Raw genomic sequence first — 16,144 nt, forward strand, 5'->3', positions numbered from 1 at the left:
GGACACCGGCCATGACGCGCTCAGGGACAGCCTTCAGCTCCAGGCCTGTCGCGACCGGGGCGTCCTCGTGGGGCCCAAAGTGTGTCCCCAGCCCGTGCCCCCCCCCACCCCTCCCGAGCTGCTCTCGGCTCCTGGATTACACCGGCCATGTTGGGCCACGGTCACTCTGTCCCATCCGCATGGACCTGGGGGCACAGAACACATCCCAGAAGAGGCACCACGCCGCACAGGGAGGCAGGAGGCCCCGGGTTGAGTGGCAAAACCAGGCTCAGCACAGCAAGCAGAGTAGAAATTGCCCGTAAATTCTGGCCAATATGCGCCCAGGCCACGGGCACATTCCCTATGGCATGTTCTCACCAGTCCATGCGCCCACCTGTACATGACATGAAGCCTGCGACAATCAGGGCCCTTCCTTGGCGGGGTGGGCAGAGGCCTCTGCACCAGGACCTGCAGGGCTTCCCTGTGGCAGCGAGAGCGCCCCCTGCCTCCCCTGCTCAGGGCACAGTGTTCCCACAGGAGGCACCTGGCAGCAGTCCCTTCCCTGTGCTGCTGCCTCCCGCCACCAGGGGCAGCCAGGGACCCTCGCTGGTACAGCCCACTGCGCGGAAGTCCCGCCCCTTCCGGAAGTCAGCCAGGTGCCTGTGGAGCCAATAGCATGGAGGTGCGTGGACTGTCTGACCTGAGTGGCTGCTGGCAGCTTGGGGCCGGACAGCCTCCAGGCTTCTGCGGGGTAGATGGTGAGTGGGGGCCCCCGGGCTGAGGACCGCCCTGCTCAGGCCCCGGGTCCTCGGGGCGGCGGACCCTCGCGCTGCCCTCACCAGCGTCTGGGGGAGGCGCCTTCCTAGTCAGGGTTTTGTGTCTGAGGAAGACGCCCCCTCACAGGCCAGGCCGCCCGCCTCCCTGTGGTGGGCACTGGACCTGGCGCCGGCCCTGCCCTGTGTGGCCCCACTCTGGGCTCTGCTCCAGGGCTTCCCGGGCCCAAGGCCTGTGGTGTCGGACCCGCATCCTCCTCAGCCACAGGGTTTGGCTCAGACAGAAAGTCCCGTGGGGAGTGAGAGCCACGGACCCCGACCTCCCGCTGCCCCACGTGGTCCAGGAGGTCCCTGTGCACTTGGCGCTGCAGCCTTCCCCACGGCAGGACGGACACCTGCCATGACGCACTCAGGGACGGCCTTCAGCTACAGGCCTGTGGCGACAGGGGCGTCCTCTTGGGGCCCAGAGTGTGTCCCCAGCCCATGGGCCGTCCCCGAGCTGCTCTGGGCTACTGGATCCATCAGACAGCAGGTCTGCAGAATGTGTGCACGTCCCATCGGAATCACTGTAGGTGCTCGAGTAACTCCAGCCACATGAATGCTATTGCTCGTTTTAAAGGCTCTACTAAGCTCTATTTTATTTATTTTCATTTTTTATTTCTTTGGCATTTTCTGTCTCTTTTTCAAGAAAAAAGATTGTAAATATACTAATGTTACATGCAGTAAACAATATTTTAAGAAAAAGAATTTAAATATAACTAGAGGCCTGGTGCCCAGATTTGTGCACCAGTGGGTTCCCTTGGCCTGGCCTGCGCCCTCTCACCATCTGGGACCCCTCAGGACATGTCCAAGCCCCACAGGCCAGGTGAGGGTCCCCATGGGGCCTCTAGTGTGCATATAAGATCTTTGGTGCATCTCTTCCAGCCCTCCCCCAACCCCTTCCCTCTGAGATTCATCTTTCTGTTCAATGTTTCCATGCCTGAGCTTTGAGTGTCTGACCCCTAGTGGTCAGTGCACATCATAGCACTGGACCAAGAGTAGCTTAGGACTTTATATACACTGAGGGGCTAGATTATTATGACCACCTGATGTGTGTAGGCAAATAAGCCATACACTGCATTGTTTGGGATATGGAAGCTGAAGGCTTGGTCGAACACCTTTGCTGTCTGCAGTTACCAAATAAAACATCTCCAATTTGCACAGGAACACAAGGATTGGATAGTTGAGCATTGGAAAAAAGTCATGTGGTCCGAAGAATGATGTTTCCAGTTGCATCATGCAGATGGCAGAGTGAGAATTTGGTGGAAACAGCAGGAAAGCATGCACCCCACATGCATGAGTACAGCCCTTCAAGCTGGTGGGGGCAGTGTTATGGTCTGGGGCATGTTTTCCTTGGCATGATTTGGGCCCTTTGATTGGTATGGAACAACATCTGAATAGCACAACATACCTAAGTTCATGCTATCATGTTGAGGGCGTATCCCAATGGAGATGGCTTCTTCCAACAAGACAATGTGCCATGACGGTGCTCGTATGGTGCAGGAGTGGTTTCAACAACATGAGGGAGACTTTACCTTGCTTAGGTGGCCCCCACAATCACCAGATCTCAATCCAATTGAGCATTTGCGGGACGAAGTTAAAAGAACCATCAGGCAGCTGGTTCCACAACCATCAAATCTCACAGAACTGGACAGTGCTATTCATCAGGCATGGTGTCAGATTCCTCACATCACTTTTTAACATCTCGGGGAGCCAATGCCAAGAGGATTCGCCGCAGTATTGAAGGCAAAACGTGGCCTAACGAAATAGTGATGGTGTCATAATAATCTGGCCACTCAGTGTATATAGGCTTGTGGCCCAGTGCCCGAAATTCTTGTGTGTGGGCGGTGCGGTGTCTCTCAGCCCTGCCTGCACCCTCTCCAATCTAGGACCCCTTGGGGTGGTCTGAATGCTGGTTTAGGCATGATTTCAGGGATCGGGCCTAAACTAGCAGTCAAACATCCCTCTCAGCATCCAGGACCGCTGGCTCCTTACTGCCCACCTGCCTGATTGCCCCTAACCACTCTGCCTGCCAGCCTGTGTACCCGCAGCTGCCCCCCAGCCATCTGTCTTACCCTCAACTGCCCCGCTTGCCAGCCTGCTCACCCTCAACTGCCCCCCACTGCCAGTCTGCTCACCCACCACTGGACCCCAATGCTGGCCTGCTCGCCCCCAATTGCCCACAATTACCGGTCTGCTCCCCGCATCTTCCATTCCTGCTGGCCTGCTTGCCCCCCAACTGACCCCCCTGATGGCCTGCTTGCCCCCCAACTGACCCCCCTCATGGCCTGCTTGCTTCCAACTTCCCCCTACTGCCGGCCTGCTTGCCCGCTGCTGCCCTCTCCTCCTGGCCTAATCACCCCTAACGGCCTCTGCCTCTGCCTCACTACCATGGTTTTGTTCCAAAAGACATCTAGAACAAGGGTCCTCAAACTATGGCCCGCGGGCCACATGCGGCCCGCCGAGAACATTTATCAGGCCCGCCAGGTGTTTTTGCCGCTGCTGCCTGTCCTGCTTAGCAGCCAACTCGTCCCGCGCCCGCAGTGCGCATGCGTGGAATGTCTGAGGGACAGTGAACTGGCCCCCTGTTTAAAAACTTTGAGGACCTCTGATCTAGAAGGTCTCCTGGTCTAATTAACATATTAACCTCTTATTAGTAAAGATGTTATGTGCAATAAACATGAATATTTCAAGAAAAACTTTTAAATATAATATTACCTGTAATAAACATTAATATTTCAAGGAAAAAAGATTCAAATTATAATAATATTACCAAAACTATACTAACATAGTATATCACAAAAGTTGTAGGAAATATTAAAAATCTGCAAATAACAGGATTACTTCTATTATATTCTAAAATAGTTTTTGTTCTGGCTCTATTTTTTGTTCATCAGTTTACGTTTTTCATTATATTCCACAAATGAGTGAGCTCACATGATATTTGTCTTTCTCCAACTAGCTTATTTTGCTTAGCATAATGCTCTCCAGGTCCATCCATGCTGTTGCAAATGGTAAAAGTTCCTTCTCTTTTAGGGCAGCGTCGTATTCCATTGTATAGATGCACCATGGTTTTCTAATCCACTCATCTGCTAAGTGGGGCCCGTAGGCTGTTTCCAAATCTTAGCTCTTGTACATTGTGCTGCTATGAACAGAGGGGTGCATATGTCCTTTCTGATTGGTGTTTCTGATTTCTTGGGATATAGTCCTACAAGTGGGATTACTGGATCAAATGGGAGTTCCATTTTTAATTTTTTGAGGAAACTCTACACTGTCTTCCACAGTGGTTGCACCAGTCTGCATTCCCACCAGCAGTGCAAAAGGGTACTGTTTTCTCCCCATCCTCGCCAGCACTTGTGTTTGTTGATTTGTTGATGATAACCATTCTGACAGGTGTGAGATTGTATGTCCTTGTCGTTTTGATTTGCATCGCTCTGATGATTATTGTCTGATATTTTTCTGCCTATGGATTCTTCTGCGTATGGATATATGCCTGATATTTTTCTGCCTATGGATTCTTCTAAGATTTTTATGGTTTCCCGCCTTATGTTTAAATCCTTTATCCATTTTGAGTTTATTTTTGTGTTTGGTGTAACTTGGTGGTCTAGTTTCTTTCTTTCTTCCTTCCTTCCTTTCTTTCTTTCTTCCTTCCTTTCTTTCTTTCTTTCTTTCTTTCTTTCTTTCTTTCTTTTTTTTTTTTTTGCTTGTATCTATCCAATTTTCCCAACACCATTTATTGAAGAGACTATCTTGACTCCATTGTATACTCTTGTCTCCTTTGTCAAATATGAATTGAGTTTAATAGCCTGGGTTGATTTCTGGATTCTCTGTTTGATTTCATTAGTCTACACGTCTGTCCTTGTTCCAGTACCAGGCAGTGTTGAGAACTGAGGCTTTGTAATATGGCTTGATATCTGGCATTGTGAGCCCTCCAACTTTGTTGTTCTGTCTCAGGATTCCTGTGGCTATTCGGGGTCTTTTTAAATTCCATATGAATTTTTGAAGAGTTTGTTGTAGGTCTGTGAAATATTCCGTTTGTATCTTAATGGGATTTTCATTGAACCTATAGATTGCTATCAGTGGTATGGACATTTTAATGATGTTGATTCTACCAATCCATGAACACGGTATATCCTTCCATTTGTTTATGTCTTCCTCTATCTCTTTTTTCAACATCCTGTAGTTTTCCGAGTACAGGTGCTTTACCTCGTGAGTTAAGTTTATTCCTAGGTATCTTAATTTTTTTGGTGCAGGGGTAAATGGGATTGTTTTATTAGTTTCTCTCTGTGTGAGTTCATTATTGGTGGATTTTCTGAAACAGTCTGAGGAGTATACTAGTAGGTGTTAGTTCTTCTTTGAATGTTCTGTAAAACTCCCCTGTGAAGCCATGTGTTAGATGATTAGTGACTTTGACTAGGTTTTCATATGTCTCTTGGCCTTCTGTGTGTCCTCTTTCGAAAAATATCTATTTAGGTCCTTTGCCCATTTTTTGATTGGATTATTTACCTTGGTTTTGTTAAGCTGTAGGAGTTCTCTGTAATTTTTGGAGAATAAACCCTTATTGGACATAACATTGGCGAATGTGTTCTCCCATAAAGTGGGCTTTCTTGTTCTTTTGGTTGATGGGTTTTCTTTTGATGTAGTCCCATTTGTTTCTTTTCTCCGTAGTTTCCATTGCCCTAGGAGCTGTATGGGTCAAGGTATTGCTGTACTTTATTTTAAAGACTTCAAATAAATTCAAACTTTGAGAAAATTTGATGTAGTTAAGTAATTCCATTAGTGTGTTGAAAACATTCAACCAAACGTTCAGTTTTATACATAATTTTTATATCTGTAGAATTCTAATTTCTCTTTTAGAAAATCTATTTCTGTTGATTTAGGAGAAGAAGGGAGAGGGTGAGATAGAAACATCAATGATGAGAGAGAATCATTGACCATCTGCCTCCTGCACGCCCCACAGTGGGGATTGAACTGGGCATGTGCCCTGACCAGGAATTGAACTGTGACTTCCTGCTTCCTAGGTCGGCGCTCCACCCCTGAGTCATGCCGGCTTGGCTAATTTCTCTTTTTTAAGTTCTATTTGAACATAATGTCGTGGTCATGGTTTGCTCTCCAGGTTGATTAGTGAAAAGGCTCCAATTGGGAGTTTACAGGTTAAATGTATTATTTATTAAATTAGGAGTAGCCCCTGTCTATGGGCGCTGGCCTCTGTGAAGTCATGGTTCACTCCTGCTCATCAGCGCCCCTCCTGGAGCCTTCTAGAATTTAGTGTTTGCCTTCAGCAGTGACACATGTTCATGAGACCCTGACCTGGCGGGCCGAGCTCACCTGCACCCACAATTGAAGCTGCCCCCCAAAACCTGCTCTTCCCCCACCCCCCTGGTTTCCTCTTCCAGCTCCTGGTCCTCAGAGTTTGATCTTTTCCATCTAGTGGATGCGTGGCTGGTCACAGCTGCTGGGTCTCCGGTCTTCCTTCCTGAGTCCCAAGGGACTGCGTCTGTCAGGTCTCCTTTCTGGACTGCCCCTTACACAGGGCTCCAAGTCCCCACCTGGTGCTGCTCCTGCCCCCTCCCCCGGGCTCACCTGGGCGTCAGATTGAGGGCTGTGGGATGTGCAGCACTGCAGACAGATGTGCAGTGCTCCGTTTCCAAGGAGCCAGACGGCTGCTGGCTGAGGCGGCCCCGCTGGACTGAGAGGGCCAGAGGGCGGCTCACAGGCAGGGCCCAGTGCTCTGGCAGGTGCTCTGGGCTGCAGCCAGCAGTCCTTGTGGCCCTGTGCCAATGCTGCACACTCAGACCGGGTCTACAGGGTATGTCCTGTGGCCGTGAGTGTCCGACCAGGTGTGTGTTAATGCGCTGGTTCTAAAAGGACTGACTCTTTCAGCATAAACGCCTCAGCTGGCTGACAAGAAGGGTCCCTGAGAGGAACGCGCTGCCGAGATGGTCAGGTGTGTGCGAATAGGCTGGGTCTGCTTCACTCCTGCAGGTCGGAGCTCCCTCTCTGGAGGCCGCGCTGAGGAAGTTCCATGACATCTATAGAAAGGGAACCAGGGGCACAGAGGGTGGCAACCGGCTTGCCATCCTTGCCCTTTTGTATGACTTCCACCTGGTACAGTCTCTCTGCATCTCCTACATGTTGGAAAAACTGACTGGAAATTTCACAGAGAAAGATAAGTAACTGATCCTGTTCAGGCTGAGAAGTGGGGATTTTCATTGAGAAAACACGATGCTATGTCCCTGACAATGATCAGAGAGACCAGGGCAAAGCCAGTGGGGCCGGCAGCACGTTCCGGGACCAGACCAGGGACGGTGGGTCCCTCGACCTGCCTCCTAAGTGCCTAAGTGCACAGATGCTGAGCAGCAGGTGAAATAAGTGGGGAAATGCTGTGTGCCATGCCCTAGCCATCTGTTATCGTCTGCTCCTGGGATGAAAATGTTTTTATCATGAGTGTGTGAGCAAACCTTATTCCTTTACTAAAACGCGGGTGTTTTGTGAGTTTAAGAATCGATTTAATTCACACTCATCTGTTCAACAAATGTTCACTGAGGAAGGCCGTGTGGCTCGGGGCTCAGGTGTCAGCGACCTGGACTTCTGGCTCAGCAGTGGACAGCAATGTGACCTGAGTCTTCCAAGCCTCAGTTTCCCCTTGTAGAACACAGGGCTGAGCAGAGCTCCTGCCTCTTTTCCTTTTGTGCAGATCAGAGATAGGGAAGGGCGGGGGAGCCCCGAGGGATGTGTGAGGAGCAGGGAGAGGGTGCGTGTGGGGCCCACAGGGGAGCAGGGCAGAGGCCGTTGCAAGGACTTGGGCGTTGATCCTGGAGGCACCTGGAGGGTTCTGAGTGGGAAAATGGACTGGGAAGGGTTCGTGCTAACGGTCACCCTGGCTACAACGTAGAAGACGGAGGTGGTCAGGCAGGAAGACCCCCTTCAGGGGTCAGAGACGGTGGTGGGAGGATTAGCTCTGTGGTAGTGGACGTGGGTGTGGGAGAGGGTGTGGGAGTTGGAACTGACCAGGCGGAGAATGGGTGGGAGGGAAGGCGGGGTCAGCCCATGTTCTCAGCTGGGCCTTTAGTGGATAGCACTACATGCAGGAGACACGGGCTCAAAAGGGAGGACGGGATCATCCTGAAACCTGAAATGCTCACTGGGATGTACTGTGGTCTGAGCCCTCTGAGGACGCACAGCCCTTAACATACGCAGTGGACACTGTGAATGGGTGGGTGTGATGCTGTGTAAATGCCCTCACTGAAAAGTGAATACTTGGAGAAATCTCAGACAGGGGTATCTGGGAGGTCTCTGAATTGTCCTTGCAACTTTTCTCTCAGTGTGACATTCTTTCCAGTTGAAAAGTTAAAGAGGGTACAGGCCAGGAGTGGGGAAGGAATGGCCAATGTCGTGGAGAGGAGGGGTGGCTCAGAGCCCAGGGCCAGGAGGGAGGAGTGCAGGGAAGGGGGGGAGAATCCATGAGCAGGAGAGGGAACGGGAGCTCTGTGGGTAGTGGTCCAGGCCCCGGTGGAGGTCTGGTGGGGGTCCGGTGCCGGGTCATGTTAAAAGGCTGCAGAGGCTGGTGTGGGGATGGTCTGCCTGTGACCATCTGGTTTATCAGCAGTGGAGGCCACGTGCAGAGTTGGTTTGTTTCTTCCCACGTTGAAGTGATGACCATTTGAAATGGATGGCTCTCTCTTTCTTTTCTTTATGTTTTTAAGGTTCGCTGTGTGCTGGAAACGATGGTGGTTCTGAAGAACAGTGGCGTACAGAGGATTCCGGGCTGTGAGCCTGAGCCTGTGGAGAAACTGAGGAAATTGCTAAGAGCGGAAGCGAGTTCCCTGTGGACGTGGACCCACCGTGGAAGGCTGGGAGGTAGTTGGAGCCGCAAGTTGGGTGCCGGGCCTGATCAGCAAGAGTTGCGAGAGATCGAATGGCAGCTGTGTTTCTGCAGTGAGACCCTGTGAGGGGCCCGTGTGCAGCGATTCCCTGTGAGTTCAGCATCCCCCACACTTAGCCGGTGGTGCTGGACTCGGCTGTGCAGCAGAATCACCAGAGACCTTCGGATCACTGTGGAAGAGGGCCCACCAGGACCGGAGGCGTTAGCCCAGCAGGAGAGGGGCTTTTCTATGTAACCTCCCCAGGTATTTTTACGTGGGCCACAGCAGAGACCCACTACCATCTCCAGTCAGGGCGTCCTCTACCCTTAGTTTTTTATTCATTTTTTTGAGGAGACTTCTTATTTTATATATACTTTTATTGATTTCACAGAAAACTGGAGACAGAGCGTGTGAGAGAAACACCAATGATGAGAATCACTGATTGGCTGTCTCCTGGACACCCCGCATTGGGGATGGAGGCCATAACTGGGACTTGGGCACCAACCTGGAAGCCAACCATAACTGCCTGGTTCTGGTTCATAGGTTGACACTCAACCACTGGACCAGGCCGACCAGCCTCGGGTGCCAGTAACACTGCTTGTATAAAGAAAGGAATGGTATTGCTGGTTTAGTTAGCTTCAATGTATTCTTTAAACTATTGGGGAGGATGCTAAGAATGTATAACTGAAAATTTGAGAATGACTTTGTTAACGTAAAAAACCATTGAAACCTGTAAAGAATTTTTGTGAGTTTATTTGAGCCAAACTGTCGACATATGCCGGGAAGCAGAACCTCAATGAATTGAGATAGTGTTCCGGAGAATGGCAGGGTTACATTCGTATTTATACATGAAATTCATTGGTGACAGATTTAAGGAGGTGGGATTAAGCAAAGCGGGGAAACCTCTGTGATAGGATAAAAAGTAAAATGATGGACACATACTTAGGTGGGTGCAGGATCGATCAACATGATAATGAAGGAATTTGTAGTATCTGCCCTGGAGCCCAGAACATTTGGTTGTGCCCCAGGGGTTCCAGAAAAAGGGAAGTTACAAGTTACCCAGACACTTCAAAGGAATGTTATCTTAGAGGCAAAAAGGCAAATGGGCTCAGTAAGGATCAAAGTTATCTTGTCAGTGAAGATACTGGCCTAGGACATAACTGCCCACCATAACTGCCTTTAGTCAAAGTTTAATTTCAGACCATCCTTTGTGGTTGTTTTAGGTCTCTGAGTCTGCTAGGCCGCCACGCAGGCCGCCCCTGAGCTTGTCAGGTCAGCGTGTGGCCCCTTTCGTCCACAACTTCCTACTGCCTAATGGAACCCATTTTTTCTTTCAACCCTATGCCAAGGATGTGCTTACTGATTTGAGAGAGAGAATCATTGATGTGAGATAAAAGCATCAATTGGTTGCCTCTCATATACATTCCCACTGTGCTCTGACCGGGATTTGAACCCACAGCCTTTCTGTGTAGAGAATGATGCTCCAACAAACTGATCCACACCGGCCATGTCGTGGAACCAATTTTTAGGAAAGAAAACTTTCTGTGACTCCTAACCTTTGTGCATATCCGTGGTCCAAAATACAGCTCAGTCCATGGGCGTTCATGGAACACCTTGATGACTTTGAGTTGAGTGAATGAGATGCAATGTGTGCAATGTGCTCATCACTGTGCCAGGCTTGTGCTCACTCTTTGTGGTTGCAGTCGGCCTCATCTTGTTTTCGGTGTCATTCTTATGTATTTTCCTTAAAATAGCGCGAGGTTCATAAATTTTGCATCGTTTCTCTAAAATGTTGGCCCTAAAAATTGGGAGCAGAGAGTTTCAAATGGTATCAAATGATTTTAAATGTTGCATATGGCACACTTTAAAATCAAGAAAATATGCCTAGCTAGTCTTGCTCAGTGATTGAGCATCAACCAATGAACTAGGAAGTCACGGTCTGCTCTGAAACATGGATATTAAAGTAGCATCCTGGATATTTGGTAACATGCCCCAAAGAGGTGTGCTTTAGTGATAAATCTCCAATAAAATCTGTTTCAAGGGTATTTCAAGGATGAACCAACTTCCAGGAACTCTTCACATTTCGCCATTCTTGGAAAAAGATATCCTTGATGCCTAAATGTGATCATTTCCCAATTATACTAATTCTAGAAATAACCATACGAAGCCTTATCTGCAAATAGTAATATTGTTGGACTTGGAAGATAACAAGGTCCCTCTATTTAAAATCCTCTGTGTGTCCCAATCAAAAGAGTGAGTCTATTCTTAGTGTTTTTCTAAATATTTACTGTCCTCTGCAATTCATTTGCCCTGTGTACTCACTGTCTTTTAGCCATGCCAGTCTTTAAACTTCCAGATAATTTACATAATCTACCAGATGCTTTACATAATCTACCAGATGACTCTTATGGTTTATGAACATTCTGAAGTTATAAGAAAAAATATTTGCTCATACTTGCTAATACACCTAAGTTCCCAATATTTCAGAAGCAATATTCTAAAAGACCACAAGATGGGGGTATTCCTGCATACAAGCAAATTCTCAAAGCAGTGCACTGAGCTCCCAAGTGACAAGTTCTACTTTGTTGGTTATGTTTGTTTGTTTGTTTTTCTAAGATTTATTTATTGATTAAGTTATTACAAATGTGCTCTTATCCCCACATTACCCTCCCCATCCTTCCCACTCATGCCCTCACCTCCCTGTTGTGTGTGTCCAGTGGTTAGGCCGATATGCATGCAAATAAGTCCTTTGGTGGATCTCTCCCTCTTACCCACACCCTCCCCTACCTTCCCTTTGGGGTTTGATGGTCTGATAGATGTTTCTCTGTCTCTGGATCTGTTTTTGTTCATCAGTTTATGGTGTTCATTATATGTACCACAGTCCCTGGAGTTCTAGTGCTTAGGATTTGGCGCTCTCAAGTTCTGCTTTGACCAATGAGGTAGTCATTACCCACATGAGGCTAATTTACAATGAAGTAAAAGGAGAAATCACGCTCCTAAGTGGCACTAACCACCTATCAAGAGCTCAATAGCCATATGTGGCTGCTGGCTACACTGCTGAGCAGTGCAAAATAAAACATTTCTATTCTCACAGATTTTCTAGTGATTCTAAAATTAATTTCCTTTCATTTAAAAAATGGAGAAAGTATTAGAAAGTGCTGATTCTTCCTATTATTCATAATGCTGAACAAGTGGAAAAAACTTAAATTTCCAGCGATAGAATTTTGGTTCTCTGAATTGTGATTTAAACATATGCTGGAATATTACAAAGCCATTAAAATAGACTTTTCTTAGAATGTGCAGGAAGGTTTATGGCATAATTTTAAGAACAAGAGGAAGCAAAAAGTATGTGTACTTATATTTTCATAAATATATGTATATACACATTTGAATATATAATTCCAAATTTTGCAATTTTATAAGATATATATATATATATATATATATATATATGTAAAAGAAACAAAGGAAAAAGATCATACTATTATCTGTTAACTGTGGGATGTGAAATTATGCCGGATTTTATGTTCTTTGAACATGGCTTTATTTTTTATCTTTTTCCAATATCAGGGGAAAAATGAATAAAAAAAGAAACTATAAAAAGAATGTGGAATTTTTTGAACTTTTGCAAAAGCCAAAATAAGTTTCAGAAGATTCAGTAATTCACTTAAAAAAAACACAACTAAAGATTTTTTCGATGTATAAAATGTTTTGTACATCCGCTCAAGCCGTCCGCATAATTCTTGTCACCAAGGCAGGTGTCAAGGCAAGTGTCATTCGTAGGATGCTCCCATGTCTACAGAGCAGCTGAGTGGTCTCTGGATTTTCTGTAGCTGCACCTGTCTAAACATTGAGCCCAGGGTGACATTCATTCATTTATTCGGAAGCAGATCTGTAAACATTGTCTATGCTCCAATTGTTCTGAATGAGAGTCTCCTCTGTGTCCCTATTGCTGCCTTAACTGTAAAAATTCTTTTCCCACTGGTGCTTTTGGAAATTGGTTGAAATTCATGAAGACACCAGTATGTGTGTTATGGACGGAAGCTCAGACTCTCCATCAGGGAGGACAAGAAACCCTGGACACAGGAGGCAGCTTGCTCTGGGGGAGCCGACTTGGCTGGATTTGGAGCCCCACCAATTCTGGCCTCCTGTCTTCAGTCCTCTGACTTCAGTTCTCTGCTTTCTAAAATGGGAGGCACATGGGGACCATTGTGGGATTAGAACAATACATGTAAAGTGCCTGAATTATGGAAGAAAACTAGGTTTTTTTAGTTCTTATTATGCAGATGTTTATTTAACAAAAAAATAATCCATTTTTCCCTTTTATCAACCATTTTGAGCACTGTGAGATTTTACGCTGCCTGGCCATGTGTCAGGCTGTGTTTAACATTTGTGTAGCTGGAGGTGACCGAGGCTCCAACTACCTCTGAAGTCTCTGCTTTTGTTTTTCCTGTGGCCTTCAGATCACCCTAAGAATTCCTTCTCAGATAGGGTTTGATTCATGCAGTATGATTACTTGGCATACACTCATATTTCAGAGGGCTGGAGTGTGTCCCACCCAGGGGCAATGGTAAGATTTCTGGGAGGAGGTGGGGAAGGCATGGTTTTCTTTAGTAAAATGAGAGAAGAGACTGTGAAAGGTGAGATGGAAAAAAAATAATCACAGATGACTCCTCAGGCAGTTCAAATTTGAAAAGAGCACCTAAAAGAAATGTGGAATTTCGAAATTAATTTTCTCAAATACTTTGTATACACTTACATACTCTTGAAAAGCATTTACCTGCCCTGATTTCCAATGTTCTCAAATTTTCCATCAGGGAAGGTCTGTATGGATAGGAAGGAGAAGCAAAGCCTTCTGAGCTCTGGTAACTGTGGGAACAAATGAGGAGATTGAGGACAGGGAACTGCAGATGCCTCCTGTCCCCTCCTCTGCAGCCAGGACTCTCAGAGGGGAGAGGGGGACACACAGACACTGGGGTTAGAAGTGGATGGCTGAGGACTGCTCCCCTGGGATTATCGGGGCAGACTGGGAGCCCCCAGCAGGGATGCTGCATGTCCTCACTCTCTGGGTGAGTACAACTCCAGAGGGAAACTTGGAGTAGGACCTCACACATGGACCCAGACTAGCTACTCCCTGAGCTACAATAGGAGATACAAAGACTCTGCCCCTGTTGCCAGAAAAACAAAATAGCTCCGCCTCGCATCCCATATAACACCAATGGGAAAGGCACTGGGTTCATTTAAAGACAGGATTCCCTTCATGAGGCTGAGCTCAGATATTAAACTGGGCTAAATATTTTCTTTTGCTCCTCTCTCCTCTATCCTTTGGTGGGGGACTCAAGAGCAAATTCATTTAGAAACAAGTAAATAAGCTCTATTTCTTCTGCACATTTAACATACTGAATATATTTGCAACTTTGAGCCGTACTTATTTATTCATGCAAAACTGTAACTCTATCTGACATTTCTTCTGAAAGTTGTTTCTTCCTCGCTACAATATGCAAAGGTAATTTCTTATTATAAAAATAGTGCTGTGGTTTTAGCTGTTGTGTTTCTGTGAAATAAGCTGAGCTTCCTTTCACCAGACACTGAGCAAGTGTCTTATGAAAATAGCATAAAGGCTCTTGTGAGGAGAGAGCCCTTCCTAGCACACGGGGGCCTTGACTTACAAGTGTCCCCGACTAACGAGTTTTTTGAGATACCAGCTGTCTCTTGGCTGATTTTTTGCATGGAGTTGACAGAGTAATTTGAGTTAAGGAGCGCCTTAACGAGCTCCTTAACGAGCTTGGTCTCGGAATGAATTAAACTCGTAAGTCAAGGCCCCACTGTATCTAGTGATTAAAGTAAAATCAGAATTTGTATGTATTTCTTAAAAAGAAACCTTCAAAAGTCATTGCTGAATTCCCACTCAGCACTGGGGGCTCTTTGGTCCCAGCACAGGCCTAGGCACCTTCTGAGAGGGAGATCCAGTACTGAAAAGGTCAGTTGTAGAAATGTCTGTAAAACATACATTTGGCAAATGAGTGAAGAAAGAAGCAAAGAAACACTGACAGAGAAGATGTTCCACTCTGCCGACTTAAAGTTTGCTTTCTAAAGGAGGTTTGAAGCTTCCTACTGTTTTTTCAGCTTCTTTGGATTTCTAAAAGGCAGGGCCTTTGAACTCTAATGGGAGAAAGAGAAGAAAGTGCTGGGCATTCAGAATCATGAGCAGTGGGAATATTGGGGAACCTCAGACCAGTCACTTCATCTCCCTGAACCAGTTTCAATCTGCAAAATAACTAATATGTGATTTTTTAAAGAATATTTTTATCTATGAAATCCACTAGTGTGACATTGGTCAACAAGAACATACAGGTTGTAGGTGTGAGTTCTATGTGACAGGATCTGTATATTGCACCTTGTGCCCAACTCAGGAAGCAACACCAGGCTGGTGAACAGAAGATGAGGTGTAAAGGTGCATCATGGGTAAACTGGCCACCAGAGGCCAAAGGGCTGGCCTGCGAAGGACCAGGAACAGGAGCCACATCCTGGCGTGAACCTGGTCTGCAGTCAGAGCCCTCTCCTCCCCAAGGCAGGTCATAAAGCAGCTACTGCATTTCTGAACAAAAAATTGAGACACGGGTTTTGACCAAAAAATTAAGATATTTTGAAAATTCATGAATCTATGTGGGATGTCCTAAAAAGGATTAAGATATCATATGTATGTACATGTTAATGAATCAGGTTTATTACAAATATAAAATAAAGGAAATAAAAAAAGAGCTCTTTGCTCAGGAAATCATTCAGCAAGTGTGTGCTGTCTACCTGGGTCTTGGGGGCGGGGCCTTCACAGGTCACCTTTCAGGTGCTGAGAGGGCCTGAGAGACAGACAGGTGAACAAGAACCAAGGCCACACTTTATTTCAGAAGATAGGAAGAGTCATGAAGAAAACAGACTTAGCTTATATGACTAGGGAGCCACAGGGACACAAAAGATTTCTATTGGTGCCCTGACCTATGACCTTAAACGCAGTGGTTCACAGGACAAAGTGTGGGGTCCCAGGTGCTGTGGGTCAGAAACCTGAGGTGGTTCATTGGGTTGCCCTCCTCCCAGGAGGCCTCGGGGGCCTGCTCATGGGGAGGTGGCAGAATCCATTCCTTATGGCACAGTTCCCTTCTGTGTCCCTGCCAAAGCCACTCCCAGCTTCCTGGGGCTCCCAAAAATCTTGGCCTTTGATCCCTTCCTCCAGCCTCAAAGCCAGCAACTCAAGTGGAGTCCCTCCCTGGCTTCTCTGACCCACCCTCCCACCCAGTTTTCACTTTGAAGAACACCTGGCTACTGAGGGCCAGGACCCAGGAGAGCCACACCTCCTGTGGTTTCTGTAGACGGCCTTTGGTATGTTGGGGTCAATAAATGTTTATTCACTGATTTTTAACAACACCACCACCAGAAAACTTGAGAGGTTGGCCCACATGGCTGACCTGGCATGGTGGCTAGGTTACCTCTATG

The sequence above is a fragment of the Myotis nattereri genome (genome assembly GCF_964212035.1).
Source record: "Myotis nattereri genome assembly, chromosome: 10".
In the NCBI taxonomy this organism is placed as follows: Eukaryota; Metazoa; Chordata; class Mammalia; order Chiroptera; family Vespertilionidae; genus Myotis; species Myotis nattereri.